We start from the raw sequence: 25651 nt of genomic DNA, 5'->3' as shown, positions 1-25651 counted from the left end.
GAGTGAAGGGGAGTAATTGTGCCAGTGGTTCCTCCTTCTATGTGGAAATGGCACATAATGAAACGTTGCCTCAGTTACCAGTAGTAGTCAATGGGAAGAGAGCCATAGCCCTTGTTGCCACGGGCTGCACCACGACGTTGGTAGCGAAGAATGTCGCTAGGTCATGGAGCGGAGCCAGCAGTATTACGACCGTGGATGGCAGGGAGGTGAAATGCCTTGGAGAGACGACAGCGTAAGTACTAGTGCAAGGTGTGCCCATTGGACTGAGAGCCCTGGTGTTGGATCGTCTGGTCGGTGGTGTTGATGTAGTTTTAGGTGTAAGTGCGATCAGCCAACTGGTGGTCGCTACGTTGAGAGGGGGCCAAGTGACTTTTGGATGCTTCGGCGCAGTAGGGGTGGTAGGAGTGGAAGGTGATAGAAACATCAGAACGCAAAAACCGGAGTCTTGCTGCATCGAGGACGAGGATTTCCTGGCGAGGTTCGATGGCGAGAGGTGGACGGTGGAATAGAAATAAATCTCCGGGCCTCCGGAACTACGAAACAAAGTCATCTGCAATGAGAAAACACTGCGGGGAGAAATAAGAAAAGGATCCGAAGAAGAAGTGGAGAAGTGGATAGAAGAGGTAATACTTAAATCGTGGACAGGGGAAGAAAAAGGAGTACAACCATTACAAGAACAAAGTTACACCTGTACTGGATTTCAGATAATTAAACAGACACGTAGCCTACCACTTTTTTAATTTTTTTTTATTTTACTTTTGTTAGTTTGAAGAGATCTATTAAACTATAATAGAATCAAGTGTTAGCCCTATGAAGGAGCCCCTTGATCTCTTCAAACTAACAAAAGTAAAATAAAAAAGGGGATTGACGTATGCGAAGAGGTTATGAGTAAATGGAGGAAAATGGATCGGGCCACTAAGATTGTCGACCTGGTGTCAGCCTATTTGCAGATCCATGTAGATGAAAAACTCTGGCAACATCGACTGGTCCAGTACAAGGGGCAGATGTGTTGTTTGACGAGGTTCTCCCAAAATTATGTGTGCTGAAGACGGTGCTGAGTAAAGACTGTACAGTGGACAAGGCTACTAGTTTGTACATTGACGACATTCTGGTGGAGGAAGCAGAGGTGACAGCAGAGAAAGTGAGAGGCCATGTCGAGAGGTATGGGTTGACTGCAAAACCGACAGAGTCCATGGATGGAGAAGCGGTGTTGGGGTTGAAACTATGGTGAGATGGCAAAGGAAGCCTTGTCTTTATACGAAGGAATGCGATACCCGAAATCGGAACTGACCTGACAAAACGAGAACTCTTCTCGGTCTGCGGGAGACTGGCGGTACTCTATCCAATCGCCGGCTAGCTTAGTATAGCGTGAAGCTTTATTAAACGACAAACGGGCACTGATTGCTGGGAGGGCTGTGTGACGAAGGAGGTACGAACATGCTGCAAGAAATCATCGCGAGAGTGACGAAAGAGAACTCAGTGAAGGGGGAATGGCACGTCAGCGGCGGAGATGAGGGTGTCATTTGATGCGATGCCAGCAGCCTGGCAGTGGGCGTCGTATTAGAGATGGGAGATGTAACTGTGGAAGATGCAGGGTGGCTAAGAAAGAAAAACGACTATTCCCATATCAACGTAGCCAAACTGGAGACCGCTATGAAAGGAATCAATCTGGCCCTGAAGTGGGGATTGAAAATAATTTAAATCAAATCCGCTTCGCAACGGTAGTTTCATGGATCAGGTAAGCAGTGACTGGCGATAAGAGAGTTAGTACCAGAGGTGCTGCAGAAATGCTGATCAAGCACAGGCTCGGAGCACTCGCAGATCTGATAGCGGAATTCCAGTTGAGGATATCTGTTGTGCTGGTCCTCTCAGAAAATAACAAGGCAGATTCGATGACACGGGTAAGGAAGGCCTGGCTGCAAGAGTGAAAGGAGGTTTCCTCGGTATACTATGCAGGGGAGAAAGTTAAAGAGTTACATGAAATGCACCACTTTGGTCGAGGACGGACGTTATTCCTGGCAAAAGAGGTTTACCCGGAAACCACCGTTGAGGAGGTCAGGGAGGTACTGGCGCACTGTCAGGAGTGCCAATCGATAGACCCCGGACCGTCCAGACACGAAGCAGGAGAGTTACACATTGCGAAGGACTGGAAGCGATTGGCCATTGATGTGACTCATTATCGCCATAAGCTGTATCTATCGATGGTCGACTGTGGACCGGGGAAGTTTGCCATCTAGGGAGAGATTAAGGCAGAAGTTGCAGGGGCGATCGAAGGGATCGTCGAAGAAATATTCTTGGAGAGAGGGCCGGTTGAGGAACTGTTAATGGAAAATGGCCCCGCTTTCCGATCAGAAGCCTTTAAAGAGGTGCGTGATATGTGGGGAGTAAGGCAATTGAGGGGGGGGCAGCGTGTCGGCCGAGTTGCAATGGGGTAGGAATCATCGCACCATCAATGCTGCTGCGGAAAAAGCATCATTTCGCCCATGGGGGCGGTGTTTTGGTACAACATCTCACCGAAAACCAGATAAGATGAGACAACTGTGCCTCATAGAGCCACCTTCGAATATAAGTGGCGGCATTGAAAGTGAAGGAATTGAGGGTAACTGAAACGCAGTCGAAGAACAACGTGCTGGTGAATGGCGTTCCTCAGCATATCCTAGAACTGCGTCGTGTGACCCTGCCGGTGTGCAGTGATGGCAGTGAAGAGGAGGAAGTTGAGATCCACCGAGAAGCTAACGATGCACCCCAATTCGACTTAGCCCCACATTGCGGTTCTTTATAACAGGACGAGAATGTTTGTAGTGAACCTGAAAACGTCAACCCTCAAGTTCTCCCCTAGAGGCCTCAACGTGAGAGGAGGAGGCCTGCTTGGATGAAGGATTATAAAGTGTCTTATTAATCTCGAAGATCGGGGTGGGGGGTATATGCGAAAGGAAAAAAGGTACCGTTTAAGGCTAGGTTATGGTTAGGAAAAAAACAAGAAAAATAAGTAACAGACGACGTACCGGCGTATCTGCATCGCTCTTTGAGAAAGAAGAAGGAAAGGATGGCTAGCTCATTTATATACCCGAAGGGCATCTTGGGAAGGCAGTGCATGATGGGAGAAGCTATTTTTTTTCGTTGTTTCTTCCTTTTTTTTTTTTTTTTTGATAGGAGGATATAAAAGCCGGGAAAAATTCCCTGCAAGGAACACAAAAAGAAGAGTTGTGAACATCTCTTGAAAAGTATTTCGTGATGCTGGCGTTAAGATTGTGCGGTGTGACATTGGTGGCGAGAAGCCAGATGTGGTCGATTGGAAAAGAAGAGGGCAGAAACATGCTGTTGTCGAGCGGGTGACTCACTCCTTCCCGAACCCCAGAACCAAATCCTGATTGTAACCTGACAGTCCGATGTGTAAAATTCACAGACACGTTTAATTTCAACGACGAAAATCTATTATACGAAGACGACGAATTAATATTTCCCCAAATTCATAACTCAAATGACGATACTGAAGTCGACGCTAACAAGGAGAAAAATATTAATAATGATTACGGCGATGATGCTAATGTTATAGTCGAAAATTAGACAGAACGTTATCCCAACACAATTTTTTGTGGTCGACAATTTAGCCTTAGTGCGCACACTGGTCTTGCCTGTCGGTGTGTCTGATATCCAGGGGTACACGCATCGCGAATCCGTGTGTATGCGTAATTTCCTGACTTTCTACTGGAGTGCCAGTTCCGCGCCTCATTTTCAAAGACATTCGCTCCTGTCGAACGTTCAGGCCCAAGAACCGGACGCCATTCTCCAAACGTTCTGAGTCCTTGCACGTCAAACTAAACTCAGCCTTTGTGGACCTTATACGTGATGATGACACAATGTCTTCGTTCACATATGTTATCAAGGTACGCCGACGTCTCATCTTTTATTGTTTCTTCCTGTGACATTACTGAAACATTACTGCCCCCGTCTGCCTTATGTGAGTACCACCTACGGCTGTGATGACATCATCGCCTAGAAGCAGGTCAAAGTTTCTCGAGTACTACCAGCGCTTCGATGTTAACCGAACTTCAAGTTTTAGTGCGAATGTTCACAGCGCCCACCCCACAACATATCCGTGTCGCTCCACTGAGGGTTGTTACTCTAGTAGTCTTCTTCTTCAGATGCCCACGCTCACTATGGTGCGAAAGCGCCCTGAGTCGAGAAGTGCTGAGCAAAACAAAATAAAATAAATACAATAAGCAAAAGTTCAGCTAGAATTCGTCACTGCCAACTTTCTCAACTTCAAGCACGAGTTCTGTCCACCACCTCTGCCGACAGGCATTTTATTAGAAAACTGACCCCATTTGCATAGGTGTGCAGTGGAAGATGAGATCTCGTGAGATTCCACGAGACTACACCTTATAAATCCATGAATGCCATCTTTAATGTTTCTTTCTCTCAGATCCCATCCGAAGGTAAGTTGTATTACCGCATAAAACACACACACGCGGACGCTGTTTCTTTGATTATTACATTCAACTCTACAAACATATTACAAAAACTATCACAAGATAATCAACACCGAAAATGAAAGATTTAAACAGGGCTAAACATTTTTTGGTTATCTGAATGTAACCAAGGAACAGCATTTAGAAAATCAACACGTTCTCTAAAATTAGAGGGGTTTCCAGATTTTTATTGGGGAAACAATGAAGATCAAAATGTATAACGGGATATTGCTTCGACTATCAAAAGATGGGCTTATTATTTCATGGAAATCTAAATAAAGTAGATTGTATCTCTCTCTACTTCTGAGGTGGAATTTATAGATATTTCACAATGGCCTTTATATGTATCGCTTTATGTACAGCGAGCGGTACACATAAAGACATTTCTAAAGGCTGTTTTAAAATCAGAATTAATTGAAGCTCCTATAGTAATTAATTGTGATAACCACGCCAGCATAATCTTAGCAGAGAACACAAAAAAGATTTAAGCATATAGATATTCAATATCATTTTATAAGAAATGAAATGAAAAACGAATCTATTATTGTAACTTACTTAGCATCAAAATAAAATAGAGGCAATCTATTTATAAAACCGGTGAGAAAAAATAAAATTAAAAAGTTTTGCTTCTAAACTTGTCGGATTATGACCTTAAAAAACTTTTACACAGATAAGAAAAGAAAAAGAAATTAAACTAGTTTTGAACAGCGAAAGACTGCATCCATTTCGTTTGTCATTAACACTTTTAATATACTAAATGCGTAACAACCGTTTCAATTTTTACTAAAAAATAAATAAAAAATGAAGAATAAAAATAAAATAATAATGAAAAATCACCTTTTAACAATATTTTCTTTTCCTTGTTTACAAAATAGTATTTTACATTTATATTTTTTTAAATCGTGCATAACTTAAAATTTACTTCAAGTCTTTATTATTTTCTCTTTTTGCTTTGTTTTACTTTTACTTTTAAAAAATATTTTTTACGGATACATGTATATAAATATACATTTAATATGAAATTTTAGAACAAAATTGCATAATTAAAATTAAAAATTAATTTGTTTTATTTTTTACACATTTTTTTTTTTTTTGGAGATTTAAACAAAATTAAAAATAGTTTCTATTTTTTATGCTCCACTTTTAATATCTAGATGAACTAAATGAATTTCTGTTTTATTTTAGACTGCCCGGGTGTGTGGAGGTGTGTGTGGTGTTAAATAAAAAAGAAACCGGGGTAGAATCGAACCCGAAGCCCTGAAGCGAATTTTGAAAATAAAATTGGCCAGCCAGAATGAGTTACTCAAAGATGTTTGAATTTATTTAATTGACAGGTGCGCGCACGAACGACGACGACGACGACGATGACCAGGTTTGTTTGTTATAAGCGAAGTAAGAAAGAAAACAACGTTAAAACTTAAGCGGGGAGGTAATCAAAACATCGAAAAAAAAACACAAAAAGAACTAACGTAAGGCAAACGAACGATGAAAACAGTTAAACGAACGCGTGAAAAATGGCTTCAATAAGCCTGTTTCGATATTAAAATTTAAAAAATCGGTGGGTACCCGGGTGTTTTGGGGTGTGTGGTCGGGGGTGGATAAGCGAAGTAAAAAAAAACAGAAAAACGATCGTTACATGAAAAATGGCTTAAATAACACTGGTTCAATATTTAAATTTAAAAAATCAAAAAAATGATATCTCACACCACGATTCGAACCCAAAACGCTTAGACAATGAACCAACGCGCTAACCAACTGAGCTAACGCGACGTATATGAAATTCAGTCAGTATTTCAACTATTTAAAATAAATCAAGTCATGACGTCATCTGACGCATGCGTAGAACCGACCGTCGTCACGAGAGGACCGTTTTTGTTGACCCCCCTGTCGAAAATTGTTGATTTCGGGGTGAAGAAATGAACATTTTTGGCCAATTTTGCGATATTTTTCGAGCGAAGGACAGGGGCTTCAATATGATATCAAGTTTGTGAATTTTTGTTCTGTCTGCCGAAAGTTTTTAGCAGACACACAAACATACACACATATATACATACATACATTTTCGCTTTTATATATATATATATAGACTAACGAGAGGTACCCGGCGTTGCCCGGGTGTTTGGAGGTGTGTGTGGAAACTACGAGGGGGGTGGTTAAAATAAAATAATGTTTTGGTTGGTAAGTATGAGGATCGAACCCGAACCCTTGAGGCAAAATTGTAAATTATAATGTGAAAAAATAAGCGTACGACGTTAACCATTGCACCACCGCGACATACCGGCGGAAACGTGTTTGAATTAATTTAATTACTTAGATTTGGCAGGTGCACGTTTTAATGACTTAATGAGACTGCGGGATAGCATTTCATTTTTTTTTTTACATAGGCATCACCACATTATCAAGGCCCAGAGGCCACTCAAGAATAAGGGGTAAAGAGTGTACAGTAGAAATTGGACAATATAGTAATCATTGGTAATGAGAATTTGGTAAATTTGATAACTTATATGGAACGGCTCATCAAGAACTTATTTACTTTAGACTTGAACACAACCATATTGTAGTCAGCCGGAAAGCAGGAAAACGGAAGACAATTCCACAGGCGTGCAGTTCTAAGAAAGAAGCTTTGTTCATGGAATCTACGTTTAGGTTTAGGCACAGATAAAGAGTGGGGGGAATTATTGATAGTGTTTACAGCTAGACGAGTGTTTCTTGTGAAAGTTTGGCGAGGGGGGACCATAGATTGAAGCTCAGTCGAACACTTTCCATGAAAATAACGATACATCAGAGACAAACTCGCAACATCTCTTCTGTGAGATAGAGGTTGCAAGGAGGAGAAAAGGACATCTCCTACGAGGCTACGAAGTCTATTTTGAACTCTATTAAGGCAGGACAAGTCTTTTCTAGCAGCTCCTGCCCAGATGTGGCAACAGTATTCCATCCTTGGACGTACCTGGCTCTTATATAGATAGAGAATAGCATCAGCAGTGAGATATCTACTGGATCGATAGAAATATCCGACCATTTTTCCAGGTGCCTCGGCAACAGATTTGATGCACGTGTTCCATTTAAGATCAGGAGTAAAGGTCAAGCCCAGAAGCTTGTCAAAACTTGAGGCCTCCTGAAGACGAGAGCCATTCATTTCAATTGATGCCAAATGTGGATTAGAATGTTGATGATGTAAAGAGAGAAGCTTGGTTTTAGATGCATTAAAAGTAACCAGCCACTCCTTTCCCCATTGTACTACGTGCTCAAGATCAGAGGAGAGAGAATTGGAGAGAACTTGGTGGTTTACTGTCTTAGATGTGCTACCATAAATTGTAGTGTCGTCAGCATAAATGTCTACAAATGATGTAAGGATGTGATTTGGAAGATCATTAATGTAGATCAGGAAAAGAATTGGGCCCAGGATGGACCCCTGAGAGACACCGGCATTAATACTGTGAGCTTCTGATTTTTGCCCCTCAACTACTACTCTTATGAACCTATCAGAAATAAATGATTTAATAATTGAGAAGACATTTCCAGCTATACAATAGCTAGCGATCTTATGAAGTAAACCTTTATGCCATACCCTATCAAAGGCTTTAGATATGTCAAGAGCAATTGCCCTAGAAAGATTGCCACCGTCGAGAGATTTGCTAATCCTATGTGATATAACTGTAAGCACATCTGCTGTAGATCTAGCAGAACGGAAACCATATTGAGTGTCACTAAGAAGGTTATTTTTGTTGAGATGGTTGATTACTTCTGTATTTAACACAGATTCTAGCAACTTACTCATGACGCACAGGAGACTTATTGGCCTGTACTGAGAGGGGGATGAGCGATCACCTGAATTCTTAAATGCAGGGCATACTGATGAGATTTTCCAGGGAGATGGGAAACTATTCTCCTTAAGACAACGTTTAAACAGTTTTGTAAGTATGGGCGCTAGTTCAGGTTGAAGTTTTTTGAGTACTATAATTGGAATACCGTCAGGGCCAGTTGCTTTACTGGGATCAAGGTTTTTGATTAGCTTGGCAACATCACGTACAGATATACGTATATCACATAGCGTGTTTTCTGATACAGGAGGAAATATTGGGGGTTGGCGGCCTTGGTCGCAAAGGGTAGAATTAGCTGCAAAGTTCTTGACAAAGAGTTTGGCTTTGTCTGATGCTGACGAGATTACCTCAGATCCATTGATAATAGTTGGGATGGAGCACACGCTTCTGTTCAGGATTCTGTTTGCTATTTGCCAAAACTGATGGGAACCAAGCCGCTGCTCAGCTACTTTGGACTTAACAGATTGAGCATACAACACTCTTGCGTTCCTTATTACTTTCTTACAATGGTTGCTGGCAGTCCTGAAAGCGGCTTTAGTTTCCATACATCTATTACGTTTGAAGCAGTGGAAAAAGTGATTTCTGTGCGCAATGGCAGCATCACATTCTGGAGAGAACCATGGCTGGCTGTTAGGTTTTTGCTGAAACTTTATAGAGGGTATGAAATGGTCAATACCTACAATTAACCATTCAGTCAGGTCTAATACTATAGAGGACACATCCTTTTTAAACATGGAATGCAGAGGTAGATCAGTTATAAATGTACGGAAGCTATCCCAGTCAGCCTTAGTGTATCGATATACTGTACGATGGAGAGGTACGTCTGGGGACGTATTACATTTCATTGTTATCTTAATTGATACAACAGAGTGGTCGGAAGATCCAAGAGGCGACAGAACAGAAACTGAACATAGTTCAGGGCAAGTTGTGAGAAAAAGTTCTAGTAGGCTCGCATACTGGCCGTCATTGTCGGGCACACGGGTGGGTTCCTGAACAATCTGAGTGAGGTCATAGGCAATGGAGAAATCATGACAGAACCTCCCCTCATCATCGGTCTTGTTAGAGTGGGTCAACCATTCGACGTTGTGAACATTGAAGTCTCCACATACGTGAATGTTAGCTGAAGGACTTGGTCAATTTTCTCAGATATGCTTTGAAAGATAGTAACTCCGCTGTTGTGGGGGCGATAGAGAGTAAATATAAATGCAGTAGTGTGAGCTAAAGCAACCCGGAAGCACATATAGGGTAAGTTAGGATCTTCCCTGGAGATGTTCCTCCCACATGGAAAGCTATATTTAATATAGGCACATATTCCATGCCCATGGCGATCTTGGGGGTCAGATTTAGAAGTTAAGTTAGAGTATCCTGTAATTGCAAACTCTTCTAGGGAAATAGCCTGTCCAATGCCAGTTTCACTTAAAAATAAAAGGTCTGGTTTAGTCACCTGTAATTGGGTTTCAACCTCTGTAAGGTTAGAACGAAGACCCCTGATGTTGGAGAAGGAGACATGGTAGTAGGGGTCTACGTTGGAAGTTGGAGAACCGGGTTTAATCGTGTATTTTTTCTTGAAACTTGTCATGATGAAATTTTGGAATTTGTGGACTAGGTCGTCAGATTTGCTTAGAGCAGGACAGAGAGGGTAAACTAAGAGAGAAAAAGAAACGAAAAAAAATTTTTTTTGTAGCTAATGATAAGGTAAAGCCGTAACAATTACCCACTAGTATGGCATCGAGAGGCCCCACCAGAAGCTACTGCATGGTCCAGATTCCATTCACCAAATGGCAATACAGCAGCCCCAGTACTTTGCACCTGCTGATAGGACAGCCTCCTTAGTGGTTAATCTAAGGTTCGGGTCCCTGACTATCAGGCGGATAACGTCAGCCCAGACAAAATGTTTACCTCCAGCACCCTTACTAGTGACATGGCTACAAGGATAGACATAGAAACAGAAAATTTCCACCAACTCTGCCAACTGTTCGCGCAAAATACTGCCAACCTAGAAAACAGCTTTTTCTTCTCCCTTTGTCAGAAAGATCACTCATTAAAAAATGAGGACTGAGTGACAAATAAGAAGAAGCGAGAGTAACAGGAGCTGCCGATAACGCATCCACAATGCGTTTTCTACTCTCCATTAAAAAAAAAACTATTAAGTATTGTACTTAATAAAAGTCCGACAGACGTGTTTAAGGGAAAGTATGGTGATAGATTCCCCTCTCACGAACTAAAAATGAGTACAATTAGGTAATCTATTTTTGCAATCAACTCGGTAGATAAATAAACATTTATGGACGAGAAAAAAAAAGCTAGCATTTAATACAACAGAAATACATAAATTAAATACTGAAATAAAATGTAGTTATTAATATTTGAATCTAAAAATAAAAAGTGCGAATTAGTATAGAAATCACTTATCTCAAAAACACTTCCGTCTCCAAACTGCAAACTAGTGAAGAATTTAACTTTTAATAGCGTTCAGAAGTTTTTTTGTTTTTTTTTAGTGCGGGAATGTTTTTTCCCCCAGAAACATTATAGGAAAAGGGCTAACCTACATGCGGCGAGCGAAAACTATTGAATATTTATCTTCCGGAAGTCGGGCAAATTAAATAGACAGGCGAGCTCCGTTTTTAACTGTGAGATATTACGATTTAGATGTGATATAAAAAGTTTTAAAAAGTTGTGAAACGACTGACCACTTCTCTGAAAAAAGCCTTTCTTGGACATACACAAAAAGCGAACATACCTTTTCGCTTTTATATATATAGACTAGCGAGGGGTATCCGGCGTTGCCCGGGTGTTTGGAGGTGTGTGTGGTTTTAGGTAAATCAAAACTCCGGGCGGGGGGGGGGTAAAATAAAATAATGTTTTGGTAGGTAAGTATGAAGATCGAACCCGAACCTTGAGGCAAAATTATAAATTATAATATGAAAAAAAGCGTACGACGTTAACCATTGTATCACCGCGACATACCGGCGGAAACGCGTTTGAATTAATTATTACTTAGATTTGGCAGATGCACGTTTTAATGACTTAATTAGGTCAACTGTTGACTATGACTGAGGAGTAGCATTTCATTTACTTTAGAACGTGGGGGTAGGGGAAACCGGAAAAATGCCGGCAGAATTAATTATAGGAAAAGGCTTAATCCACATGCGGCGAGCGAAAACTGTTGAATATTTATCTTCCCGAAGTCGATCAAATTAAATAGACAGGCAAGCTCTGTTGACAACTCTGATATATAACGATTTACATGTGATATAAGAAGTTTTAAAAAGTTGTTAAGCGAGCGACCGCTTCTCTGAAAAAAGCCTTTTGTAGACATACAGAAAAAGCGAACACACGTACATACATACATGCATTTTCGCTTTTATATTTATAGATGTTGTAACTTGTTTTATTTTACACACACACACACACATACATATATATATATATATATATATACATACACACACACATATGTAACACCAAAGAGAGGCAGCGTGAAATCGTCAGTGACCATTAACTTTTAGTTAAGACGCAGTAGTATTAGTTGGGAGGACCTCTTTGGTTGTTGAGGACATGGGGCGTCGTCCTCATCTTAAGAATCGCCACCCCATGGGGGGCGAATGTAACACCAAAGAGATGCAGCGTCAGACCATTAGGGTCGATGTGACGCTTTTATTTAACGTTAATATTTTATCCCGGGCAATATCGGGTGATTGAAAGATAGATGTAAGATCTTATTCCGGGCAACACCGGTTAACTAAAAGATATATGCTAATATTTTTGTCCCGGGCCGACATCGAAAAAGAAAAGACCTCGCTGATTTCCAATTCTGTCAAAACATTTTTTTTCCTTTCTGTTAATTTTAATAGACGAAAATAGACTTTTTCATAAATCCAATATGTGGTTCACTTTAAGGAAAATCATAAGTAGTTACGATATTCAATGTGTCTTAATAGTATGTGACTAAACTCTCTGATATGTTTCACACTTGCAACGCTGGGTACATGTGTGTGTGTGTGTGTGTGTGTGTGTGTGTGTGTGTGTGTGTGTGTGTGTAGTTATGCGTGTGTATTTAAAACATGTGTACGTATGTGAATATGTATGCATATGTGTGTATGTATTTGTATAAGATAGTATATAAGTGTATTCATATATATGTATATGTGTGTGCATGTGTGTATGTATATGTTTGTATGTATGTGTTATATGTATTGTGTATGTATGTATGGATGGATGTGTGCATGTGCGTATGTTTATGGGTATGTATGTGTATGTATTATTTTGTTTAAACAAAAAATACCTTTACTAAAGTTATAGTTTTCAATAGTAAATAAAAAAAACGCAAGACTTTATTTTTGTTTTTTTTATATAAATAAAGAATCGTAATTTGTAACAATGAAAATAAAATAAAATAATTTTTACAGGAACAATACAAAAAAGCCCCTAAATCCGTATTAATGAATTCTATATAACTCGAAGAAAAATGAATTTCTCGAACTACCGATATTACCATTGAATTAAGCATTGCTTATTTAATATTTTCACACAAAAAAATATAATTGCAAAAAATATTTCTACTTTTTTTTAAATTATGGGTTTCGCATAATTTTTATATGCAAGATTTTAATAATTTCCTTGCTAGTAAGAATGAGAAACTTTCGGCGTAACATATTTTTTATGTAATATTGAACAATAATTAAGAAAAAAAATTAATTGAAAAATAGGAACATAGAAAAATAATTAAATTAAAAAATGCAAAAATTAATACAAATATTCAAAAAAGAATGATCGGATGCGTGACTGGAAAAGAACTTCCTCCCTTTTAATTGCATAACGTCATTTTTACAGTATTTCGACTGCCTGAAATTTTGGGCCTTCGTAATTTTCGTGTTTACAAAATTTTAGTTTGTTGCGTTTAGCGAACGCTGGAATCACTCGGTTTCGGGCTAATTAATTTATGCTTTGTACAAACAAGGTGTTTTTTTTTAATTTAATTCAATATCTGAGGACTTTACTTTACTAATTATCTTTGAAATATACCCAGAAAACTAATATATATCTTTTAAAGGATTTTTTACAATGAAATTATTTAACTTCAAAATTTAGCTGAAAACATTTTAATAAGTTTTTCTTTACGTGTACAAATATTTTTCCTTTTGGAAATCAAGTTTAGTCCTTAATCTTTCAAATTCAATCAAAAAGTAGTCAGAAACCTGCAAAAAATTATTATAAATCGGCTTTCAAAACTAGGTCACCCATTTTTGTCCGCCCATTTTTGCCCGTACCTATCTCTATCAATCTCATCTCTCTATCCTTGTCCCCTTTTCATTATTCATTCCTTTCATCTCGTTTTTTTTATGTTTCACCTTCAGTCCTGTTTATTTAAGCCACCCTATTCTCTCTAATACGTTTCTCTCGTTTAATCTTTATTTCATACTTCTTTTATTTTGTTTCTCCTTATCCTGTCTTACTTACATCACGGTTCAAATCTACCCGTTCTTTTACGTTTCTTTCCCTTATTCAACATTTACTGCATTTTATTTACCGCCGTCAAGTGTATTGTTAATTAGGTTCTGATATTAGCAAAAAGATCTCATCAAACAGTCCAACGCGGCCAATCGAATTAAAAACGCTTTTTATTGATTTATACAACAACGATAACTAAAAGGCTCATTTTCGTCAAAACCAAAAACAATGGGTAAAATATCAAAGAAATGTTTAAAACATCGCAAAGAACGTTAAAAGAGGAATCAACACAAAATGAGATTGCCCTTCTTAAGCTTGTGTAAACAACAAATCTGCAAGGCACGATCGCTTCCATCTTTAAAACGGCCGAGGCTTCTTGGAAAACAATAGGCTTTTAGGGGATCGAATAGAATATTCGCCGTTTTGTTTAGAGGAAAGCTTTACCCAGGGCGAACCCCACACAAACAAAATTCTCTCTCTCTCTCTCTCTCTCTCTCTCTCTCTCTCTCTCTCTCTCTATCTATCTATCTATCTATCTTTCTTTCTTTCTCTCTCTATCTATCTATATGTATACTTAGATAAGTAGACATATAGATAGATCTCTATAACTCAACTTCGTCTATCTCTTTTGCTGTCTTTATGCTATTTTATCCGTCTCGCATATTCTTTAATTGATATTGTTTTTCGTTATTTGTGTATTTTATTGGACTACTGCATCACTTCCATAAATAATGCTTAGGAAACGTATGAATCCATATATTCTCCCTCGATCTATGGATCAAATAATAGAATCTTGAACCATGGTTGAGTAAATCAGCTAAGAAGAAAAAAATCCGCAATAACACCAGATATTTTCTGTTTCTTACTAAAGTTATGACATCGTAAAGAAAACCTTTTTCATGGCAAATGAAACGGGTTTAGGCTCAGGGATAAGATGAATCGCACATACAAAAATGCTAGCCAGACCTAAAACGTACGTAACAAATAAAACATAAACTAGAAAAAATGGCCACACATATACGCACACTTCTAAAAAAAGAATTTGCAAAAAAAGAAAAATTCCGTTTTCTTGTAATCAGTGGAGAAATCTGCACTGGGTTAGAAAATGTCTGGAATGTAAAAAAATGAGGCAAAAAAGTCCTCGTTGTAGGATTAAAAATTAAAAATAAAACCCTGATGCGTTTAACGGAAACCGAAAACAATGAAGAAAGTTTACGATAATGTTACTGGATAAGGAAATTAAAATTACGGTAAAAATTCTGGATAAGGATATCAAATTTAAATACATGAAATAAATTGAATAGACCCACAAAATATAGGAAAGGCCGTTAACGGCATACAAGTTAACGTCTAAGGTGAATATTTGATCAACGTGATAGTACTGGGAAAAACTAAGCCTCTATGTACTAAGGAACTTCTATGTACTAAGGAACACAATATTCAGACTAGATGCATGAATTTCAATTATGGAACCAGCAAATCAATACTTTTTGCAAACAAATGAAAAATACGACAACCGATAATGTTTGCTCAAGTCTTGAAAGACAAATTATTAGAAAACTTTCCCTGTTTTAGGCCACAAAAGGACAAATAGAAGGCAAAGAAAAACGATCTTGTAGTAGACCGAACAAAAGTAGCCCCTAACGAGAACAGGCCCTTACTACAAACCGATAAACCAAAAACAGGCATGGTACACTATTGTTAGCACTAAATTAATGACACTTTCGTCAACCTACGTAGTCCTAAGTGACCGTGTGACTACGAACCATTTCTGACCCGATACAGAAAGTTCAGTTACACCGCAACAGGTACCGATTGCAACTCTATTTTTCCCAGTATTGGAGCATTATCTTCCTACAGCCAACGCTCCATAAAGATATTACGTGCAGCAAATTAATAGTACTATGATGATTTTTCCACAATATCTAATGACTGCCGAACTGTTTTACCCGGTATTTATTCAAATTAGAGAGTTCATCAGGTTAGCAGCACTAGTGGCAACACCATGAGACAGTATCACCCCTTGTCTGATGAATTAGTATCACCCCTTGTCTGATGAATTATTCCATGCTGTGTTGTAGGTGGGTTTATTGATTATTAATTACATATGGCTGAGTCTACCCACGCAAGTAATCAATTGTTTCATCATATTCTCGCGATTAATATGTGAGAAAATGACAATAAAATGTTTTTCTCCCAGATCAAAAACAAAATATTTTTCGCCTTTAACAGTTAATATTTCAAGAAGTAAATGCTATTGAAACCGTCTACGACACATTAATATTAAAAGAAATATCGATACATATTTTGGAGTAATCAGTTTGGTAGAGGGTGTTGCGGCAGAATTACTGGTGTTACATACGAATCAAGTGATCCATATACAATTAATACTGGAAGACAACGCCGGAAAGGGGAGGAGTTGATATTCGGTGAATCAACCAAGGTTGTTCATCGACTAATCTTTGTCGTCCGACTTAAACAAGTTAAAACATTTCCACCTTTTTTGAAACATTGATGTATTGGGATTAAAATGTTCTGATAGTAACTTCACGGTTTCTGCGATTTCCAAGTCTGTAGTTTTTTTTTTTTGTTGTTGTTGTTGTTGTTGTTGTTGTTTTGTATTTTTGTATGATCTAGTCTACAAATTTGCTGTGTTCCGTACTTCCTGGATTTCCAATAAGTAGTTGAACATTTTTCGCATCAAGCCAGTCTTCGCAATCGACGTTGAAAAGGGCATCATTCCTTCTAGAAAGCGTTGAACGTTTGGTTTGATCAGGAATGTAAGTAAATGTCTCCGTGATGTTCCATATTGTCTTTTGCAAAAAATTATTACTGTCCATGTGAAGTTTATTAGTGAAGCTTTTGAGAAGTAATTCTTCTTTTTTTGATGTTGTTGAATCAGCCTGTCTTTAGTTTTCTGTTGCCCTTCTTCGGCTTTCTTCTGCTGTGACATCCGTTGTTTTGTACTTCTTCTTGCTGTTAGAACATCCTGACAATAAATTGTTTAAAGTCGTAGTCTTGGAAAATTTCTATCAAAAACGAAAATTACATACTCGTGAAAAATGCTGTAATATTTGTAATCACAGTTTAACGTTGTTACGTTCAAAGAGTTTACGTTTTAACTGAACGGAAAAAACAATTTGATTAGTGAAAATCGTACTTTACGTTTTATTTTCTTTGGTTTTAAATGGGAATATATTCTAGTACAGTTCTAGAAACTTTTTCGGTGTCCGACAAAACGATTTCTTCTTTTTTTACAATTATTTGAAAGAGGTATTTGCGTAGTCTCAGTTGAAAGAGCATTTTGTTCGTTGAGAATTCTACTCTGTTGTTTGATAGCTTCACTGTGTAATTTTGGTATAATTTTATCAATTTTCATTCTTGTTAGAAACGATTTTTGGTGGTTCGTTTTTGAATTAGGGTTGTACGACACCAAGTTCTTGTGAGTATGCACTTTGTTAATAACAAAAAAGAATGGACAGAAAAGCAAGAGTTTAGGTCAAAGGAATATTCTGCTTTCCAATCTCTCTCAATTGTTTTTTAAAATAATCATTAAGATTTTTCATGGTTATTTTGTCATTGCGTACATTTCAGTTTCGACGACTTGTCCGTGTTTTTAACTTAGCTTTTAATTATGTGTTATATTATTACATCTGTGGTTCGTTGGCATAACCAGTTTATATTTCTTTTCGCATTCATTGATGTTCCTTAATTTTTGAGCTGTGTACATCAGTTTCAGTCCTCCTTTTGAATTCAAACTTTACAATTTGGCAGGCCTTTTCTTTACTTGTTACAACTACCATGAATGGTTTTCTAGCTTTTATAAATTGATTTTTCTGTATATTTCATAGATTACTATGCTGCCTTTGGATATTTTAACCGCTATCTGTGTGTTCCAAGTGTAGTCATTTACACACTTCCCAATCCTTTGAGCCCAGTGGACCAATAATGATCAGTACCTCTAACGAGAAATACCTATAAATGTCTCTATAAACTTGATAAACTTCCATTTGTGATGAGGGACTCTCAAGTTATTTCCGATGGATAATAGTGTTATACATTGGACTCCCGGGCGTTGTCGAGTTACTTAAACAAGAATAATATTATTATTATTATTATTATTATTATTATTATTATATTATTATTATTATTATTATTATTATTATTCAAAAGTCGAACAGAATGAAGGAAGAAAGCGAACACGTGTCTGCGCGTGTTGTCTTACCTGCTGGGAGGATCACAGGGAGGGCAGAAATTAAAAATGGCGGCTGTGGTTTTTGTAAGATTATTGAGCGATGACGTCATCCCTCACGTGACTGTTTTTCTGGCTGCCAATTGGCTGATGACGAACGCCTGGACTATAAAAGGAGTATGTTCAGAAGATCGAGAACAGTGTGTATCAACTGCATCAGTGTGATTAGAAGTTCGACGTGTGTTAATCAACTGCCGTAGTTGTGAAACGCATTCAAGCTTTAGAAGTTCGACGTGTGTGTTAATCGACTGCCATAGTTGCGAAACGAATGCAAGCTATTTCGGCGAAATGGGGGAAAAATTGACCTCAAATTAATACCAGAGTTTGATGGATCGACCCCGGTACTTGACTGGGTGGAAAAGGTGGAATTACATTGCCTTTTCTCTGGCGTAAAAAACTGCGAACGTGTTGCTCCTCTGCGTGTGTCCGGCGGCGCCTTTGCGGTGTATCAACAGCTCAGTTAGGAGGGCAAACAGGACTACGAGAAAATCAAGGCGGCGCTGTTCAAGGCGTTTGCGATTGACCCCACCACTGCTTGGGAGCAACTTGAGGCAAGACCTTACGTCCAGGCGAGACGGTCGACGTGTACTTGGCAGAGCTTACGAAGTTGACAGTGTTGTTTGGTGGACTGCCTGAGCGGGCCTTAGCATGCAAATTCCTAGCAGGACTCCCGACAGGAGCAAAGCAACTACTACGAGCTAGCTCGTGCAGGTTCGTTGCCCCTTAATGACCTAGTAGATCGGACCTGGACTGTAATGAATAATTACTCCGAGATAGGGGAATCAGTAATTGCTGCTGCTCAGTTCACACCGAATGATAAGTAACCGTATCAGGGACCCGGTACACGTGGTGGAATCATATGCTGCAGATGCAATGGACAGGGCCACATTGCAAGGAACTGCCGGCAATAACCAACGGCTGTTCGCTGCTACCGGTGTAAGGAAACTGGCCATATAGCTCAAGAGTGTCCGGAAAACGGAACCGGGGACAAGGTGTCAGCGTCGACCTCTTCCCCACGCAGAAATTAAATGAGACGCTGCCGGTCATCCCGATATATATCGACGAAACACTGTGCTCAGCACTCCTCGACTCCGGGTGCTCCCGCACTATCGTATGTGCAGATCTCTGCCACACTTGGAGAAAGAAGAACGTCAGAGTGACTACCATCAGTGGAGAGACGCACACATGTTGCGGGGTTGGCAATATAAACATTCGGACAAAAAATGGAAGCTCCGCTAACCTAGAGACGCTGGTAGTGCTCGAAAAACCCCTGGGTTTTTACCTGCTCCTAGGATATGATGCCATCAGAGCCCTTGGTGGTGTCTATATAACGGCGACGGGGGCGGTACATTTTCAGGAGAAAGCCCCAGTGTGTGCTGCGCTAAGGATCGATCAACCAGACTTCAGCGTCGAATTTGACGAGCAAAAGAGGGCTTGGACTGCCTCATGGAAGTGGTCGGAAAACCGGGAATCAGCCAAAGTGCAGAATGGAATAACTGAATACCATGTGCCCGACCACATGAGGCCCGCGTACGAAGAAGAACTTCGCAAATGGATCGAGTATGGCTGGCTGATTCCCTACCCCTACAAGAAACTTTGACCTCCTAAGGGTCTGATCCCATTAATGGCGGTTTCTCAGCACAACAAAGCCAAAGTCAGGCCGGTAATGGACGACCGAGAACTGAACTCGTATGTTGATGCGTTCACAGCTGATGCTGACGTGTGCGCTAGCAAACTACGAGAGTGGCGCTAGCTGGGTTCTAATGTGTCCCTGTTGGATCTGAGAAAGCATATCTGCAGGTCCGGGTTAGCGAGACAATATGGCCGTTTCAGACGGTAGTGTTTGCCGGTAGGAGGTATTGCCTCACAAGATTGGGCTTTGGGCTGAACGTAGCGCCCCAAATAATGAAGACGATCGTCAATGCTGTATTGTCACAGGATAAGACCGTAAAAGAGGGGACATCAGCATATCTTGACGACATATACGTAAATGAAGACATTGTGCCGTCATCACGTGTGAGTGCCAAGGTAGCCGAATTGGACTGATGTGTAAGGATCCAGAACGCTTGGAGGATAGCGCTCGTGTCTTGGGGTTGAGCGTTCAACAGGAGCGAGGGACCTTGAAGTGGGGGCGTGGAACTGCAGTTCCTGAAGTGCCCCATGTCCTCACGAGGCGGGCTATATTTTCTCTGTGTGGAAAACTAGTGGGACACTTACCAGTATGTGGATGGACTCGGGCCATCATGAAGAGGAGGGCGAGTGCAGTTACCAAAGACTGGGATGACGAAACGGTGGACAATCTGTTGCTGCGCATGGTGAAGGAGACCATCACAAGAGTCAAGCAGGAGGACCCCGCTAAAGGAGATTGGTGCGTCCAGGGAGACAGGCTAAATGTGTGGGTGGATGCGAGCTCCCTCGCGATTGGGGCGCTATTGGAGATGATTGGGTCTGTGATTGAGAACGCCTGCTGGTTGCGACCAATGGATGATGCTGCTCACATCAACCTGGCAGAGTTGGATGCGGTAATCAAAGGAATAAACTTGGCACTCCAGTGGAAAGTCAAAGAATTATGCATACGCACAGATTCGCTGTGCGTATACCACTGGATAGTTGACATAAACAGGCAAAACGAGAGTGCGCACCAAGGCGGTGAAACAAAAATGTAGTAGGCAAAAAAAAAATAAATAAATAAATGTTCTGTCAGCAACAGTACAACTTCAAAATAGTCAATATCGCCCACCTCCAGAAGAGAGGGAATTCCTGTCCGTGATAACCGTGGTAAAAGAAGACACACTCCAATCGCCAGAAATACCCACACACACAGTTTGCAGGACACTGCCGACTCGTCTCTAGCCTCCTGCTTTTATAGTGGCCGGGAATTATCCATTTGCATAATCACATGAGACAGAAACGTGATTTTCCGAGAGTTGCATGGGGTAAATGCTAATAAAAAACCCCGGACGCCATCTTGGAATTCTCTTTTTCCCCCCAACTGGTGACACAACAGACATACCCGAGGTAAGCTCTTTTTCCCCTCATTTTAGTTATTGTTGCTTCTGCTACACTCCCCCCTGATCTCATGATCACAAATGGGGCAGGGGGCAGTCGTCTCTGTCTGGTACTTCTCCGAAGAACCGGAGGCAGCACTTCCTCCCTGCCATCCTCCTCATCGCCATTATTGCCACCAGTCTGCTCCATAGTCGGTGTTTCACAATCAGGGCAGGGGGCAGTATTCGTTTCTGTCGGGTACTCCTTCGTAGAGGCAAGACGGGTGGTCCTTCCTCCGCTTCTTCAGTATGTACATTATATGGCTCAAAATCCTCTTCGTCGTCCTGCATCATACTCTCTGTCTTTTCAGATGACATCATACTGTCTGAGTCTCCCTCTTCCTCCGATGTAACAACATAATGGCGAGGGCGCAAATCCTTCACGTGACGAGGCACACCGTCCACCAAAATTGACTGAGGGCTGATCACCTTGGTCACCTCACCCTTGCCGAACCTCCTGGTACATCGATTTTGCGGTCTTCTGACCCATACGCGATCTCCAACCTGGTAAAAGCTGTTCTTGGGACCTGGGGACGCAGTTGCGAGATTGGTCTCCTTTACTCGAACTTCATATTGATAAATCTTATTGGCAGGCGCAGTGGAGGGAGATGTGTCGTCTCTTGGTGTGATGTTATACCAGTAGACAGCCTCCTGTATGGGACAACACATTCTAGCCGCTATTCGTTTCACTGTACGATGACATCGCTCCGCTATGCCATTCCCGGCTGGAGCGTATGCACAGCGGAATCGCAAGTGAACTCCCCATTTACATGCAAATGCTTGGAACATATTGCTGCAGAAAGCTGTGTCATTGTCTAAAAGGAGTTCATGCGGCGCGCCACGCTCGAGGAACACTGCCTCCAACTGATGAATCACGCTTGCCGAGTCCTGCCTTGCCAATTTCCTCCAAATGGAGAAACGCGATGGACCACAGTCTGTTAAAGTTAAAAAATGGAAGGTGCCATAATGCGTGATATCCATTCCAATTCTCTGCCAATTCTCGTTAACTTCCAGCTTTCCCTTTTCCCACCTGACTGGCGCTGGGTCAATGGACTGACATTCCTCGCATTTCTGTATGACCGTTCTGACAGTTGCTTTTGTCGTGGTTGGACATCTTCTCCTGACAAAGTAGGTAGTGCGTCGCACCCCCGGATGTCCACTATCTTTGTGAATAGCCATGATTTGACTCTCATCCAGCTCGTCTGTGTGGACCGCGCCTATCACTGGGTCAAGACCGTTTTTCTTTTTCATTGCCTCAAACCACCGCTGTGGCACTCGTGTCAGTCGGTCAGCAATGTTTCGTGCTGATGGAACCAGCGTCACATCCACTGTCAGCCCGTACTCTTTCACGAGCTCCTTAAGAGTGCTTAATCGCCTCCTAATAAGCATCTCGCTTGCTGCTTTGGTGCGTACTCGCGCCTTTCCAGTTAGCGTGTCTGAGACCCAATGGTATACGCAAACAGAATCTGTCTTTATGTGTAGCACCTTGCTCTGCCACTGGAGAGCCAAATTGATGCCTTTCAATACGGCATCCAGTTCAGCCAAGTTGATATGTTGAGAGTCATCTTCAGGTCGCAGCCAACATGCATCTTCCAGCACAGTTTCACACATCTCCAAGGCTGCCCCAATTGCTAGGGAGCTAGCATCGACCCATACATTCAGCTCTTTGCCGTCCACACACCAATTTCCCTGTGCCGGATCGTTCTGCTGTGCAGATTTTATGGTTTCGAACATCATACGATGTAGTACGGCGTCCCTTGCTTCATCATCCCAGCCCTTCGTTACCGAACTTACTCTCCTTCTGAGTATTCCGCAAGCCACACGAAGCCAACCGCACACCGGAAAGTTCCCGACAAGTTGACCACACAGGGAAAAGATTGTTCGTCGCGTAACAATACTGGGAGCCTCCGGAATTGCATTTCCTCGCTTCCACCGCAGTTCATTGCGTTCCATCCTGACTGCCAATCCCAGCACCCGTGCACCGTCCTTCAACTGCTCCGGGTTCTTGCACTCCAACCCGAACTGCGCGAGGTGTTCTCTCACACGGGTCGCGGGCACCACATCTTCATTGACAAAAATGTCATCAATGTAAGCAGATGCTGCGCGGCTTATAACTTCTTCCTGAGATAGTACTTCGCTGACAATTGCTCTCATTATCAAGGGAGCCACATTCAAACCAAACCCCAGACGGGTCAGACAGTATTTTTTTCCCATCGATTTCCACAGTCTGGTATGGCCACAGTGTCTCATGGACCCGGACTTGTAGGTATGCTCTTCTGAGGTCCAGTAGAGACACGTTAGCACCTTTTTGTCTCCACTCACGCAGCTTAGCCGCACAAACATCTGCGTTGGCCGTAAATGCGTCTACGTAATGATTTAGCTCCCGGTAGTCCATTACCGGGCGCACTTTGGCTTTGTTCTGCTGTATCACAGCCATCAGGGGAATTAGACCTTTGGGGGGTCCCAATTTATCCTCTGGGTATGGCACGAGCCAACCATTATCTATCCAGGTGTGGAGCTCCTGCGTGTATTCTTCACGAATTTCTGCTGGCACTGGGTACTCTGACACTCGATTATGCAGCCTTTCAGGGGGGTGGTCCACAGACCATTTCCACGATGCGGTCCACGTTCGGTTTTGATGGTCAAAGGTAGCAGTGAAATCTGGTTCATCGATAGAAATGGCTGCGCATTTAATACTTTTCCTGACGCCCAGCCGCACTGATCCTGTAGGCTTGACAACGACACCTCCTAGAGCTTTTATGGCGTCGATCCCTAGAAGCAAGTCAAATCCCAGTGGCTTGCCATGCACCACCAACACATCGACTCTGGCAGACACACCTTCATCAGTGGATACAGAGACCGTTCCAACACCGCAGCACGCATGGGACATTCCACCAATTGTGTTGACATTTACGTTTGTTTTACTCCAAGACCGGCACCGGTCTGCATGTAAAATTGTCCTGGAGCATCCTGTATCAATAAGCGCCAAACATCGCGTCCCGTCAACATGGATGCTTATCACCGGGAGCGTCGTGTTCACATCTTGGTTGGGAAGGAGACTGGCGCTTATGCGTCCTCCCCTTGCTCGTTTCCCGAGCAGTTCCGAGCCCAGTGTCCACTCTCACCGCAACGGTAACACCGTGTTCCACGTTTTCGACAGTCCCTTGCAAGGTGGCCTTTAACATTGCATTTGAAACAGGTCAAATTAACAGGATTATTCTGGGCCCTGTTGTTGGGTGAGCATGTGGCCGCAACCACATCCTGATTTTGTTCGCCAGTCGTCGTCAAAATTCTCGCTCTCGACATTAGCTCCCCCATGGTCAGGGCTTTGATGTTCGGCACCTGTTGAAGAGCAATTGAGATGGTGTCAGGGAATCCAGTGACAAAAATTAATTTTGTGAGTCTCTCTGAGCTTTCTCCTGTGAATCCGGCCAATCCAACCAACTGCCTGATTTTGTTGGCGTACACATCCACACGTTCACCAGCCCATCTAACCATAGTTATTTTTCTATATGCTGCAAACGCGTCATCAGTAAATGCCTCCTTTAATCGAGCCTCAATCTGGTCTATTTTCTTTTGATCGTCCTCCTCCATTTCCATGTAGAGGGCCAGTGCATCGCCTTCCAGGTATAAAGGTAGCAGACTCGCTACGTCATCCACCTGCTGAAGTTGTGCGACAAGTCTCACTTTTTTCAGCCACGCTACAACGTCTCCCTCGCCAGAGAACAGCTTGATAATATCACTGCTTATCCGCACCTTCGCCATATTCGGGCCGAAATAGCTTGAAACAAAAATGTAGTAGGCAAAAAAAAAAAATAAATGTTCTGTCAGCAACAGTACAACTTCAAAATAGTCAATATCGCCCACCTCCAGAAGAGAGGGAATTCCTGTCCGTGATAACCGTGGTAAAAGAAGACACACTCCAATCGCCAGAAATACCCACACACACAGTTTGCAGGACACTGCCGACTCGTCTCTAGCCTCCTGCTTTTATAGTGGCCGGGAATTATCCATTTGCATAATCACATGAGACAGAAACGTGATTTTCCGAGAGTTGCATGGGGTAAATGCTAATAAAAAACCCCGGACGCCATCTTGGAATTCTCTTTTTCCCCCCAACTGGTGACACAACAGACATACCCGAGGTAAGCTCTTTTTTCCCTCATTTTAGTTATTGCTGCTTCTGCTACAGGCGGCTACCGAAATGTTAATCAGACAAAGGTTGGAGACAATAAGGAAGTTGGCGGAAGAGTAGGACATATCGGTGAATGCGGTGCTTGTCACTTCAACCTGCAATCTTGCTGATAGACTTACCCGTGTGTCCCAGAGATGGTTCGACGCAATGAAGAAAGAGGCCGAACCAGGGTCTTTATGTGCTGCCTCTATTGAGGATACTGATAAAATCAAGAAGGTACACCATGACAGTGGACACCCCGGAGTGAAACGGACATATTATTTCGTACACTAAACCAACCCGTCAGTGTCCAAAAGCAAAGTAGAAGCAGTGGTTAAGGAATGCCAAATATGCCAGTCGATCGATCCTGCTCCCACCAAATGGCAGAAAGGTCGGCTGGAAGTCGACGAGAATTGGCGCCGACTAGGCAT

This window comes from Euprymna scolopes, chromosome 2 (genome assembly GCF_053919585.1).
Source record: "Euprymna scolopes isolate OS-2025 chromosome 2, ASM5391958v1, whole genome shotgun sequence".
Taxonomy (NCBI): Eukaryota; Metazoa; Mollusca; class Cephalopoda; order Sepiida; family Sepiolidae; genus Euprymna; species Euprymna scolopes.
Note: the sequence above shows the minus strand (reverse complement) of the source record.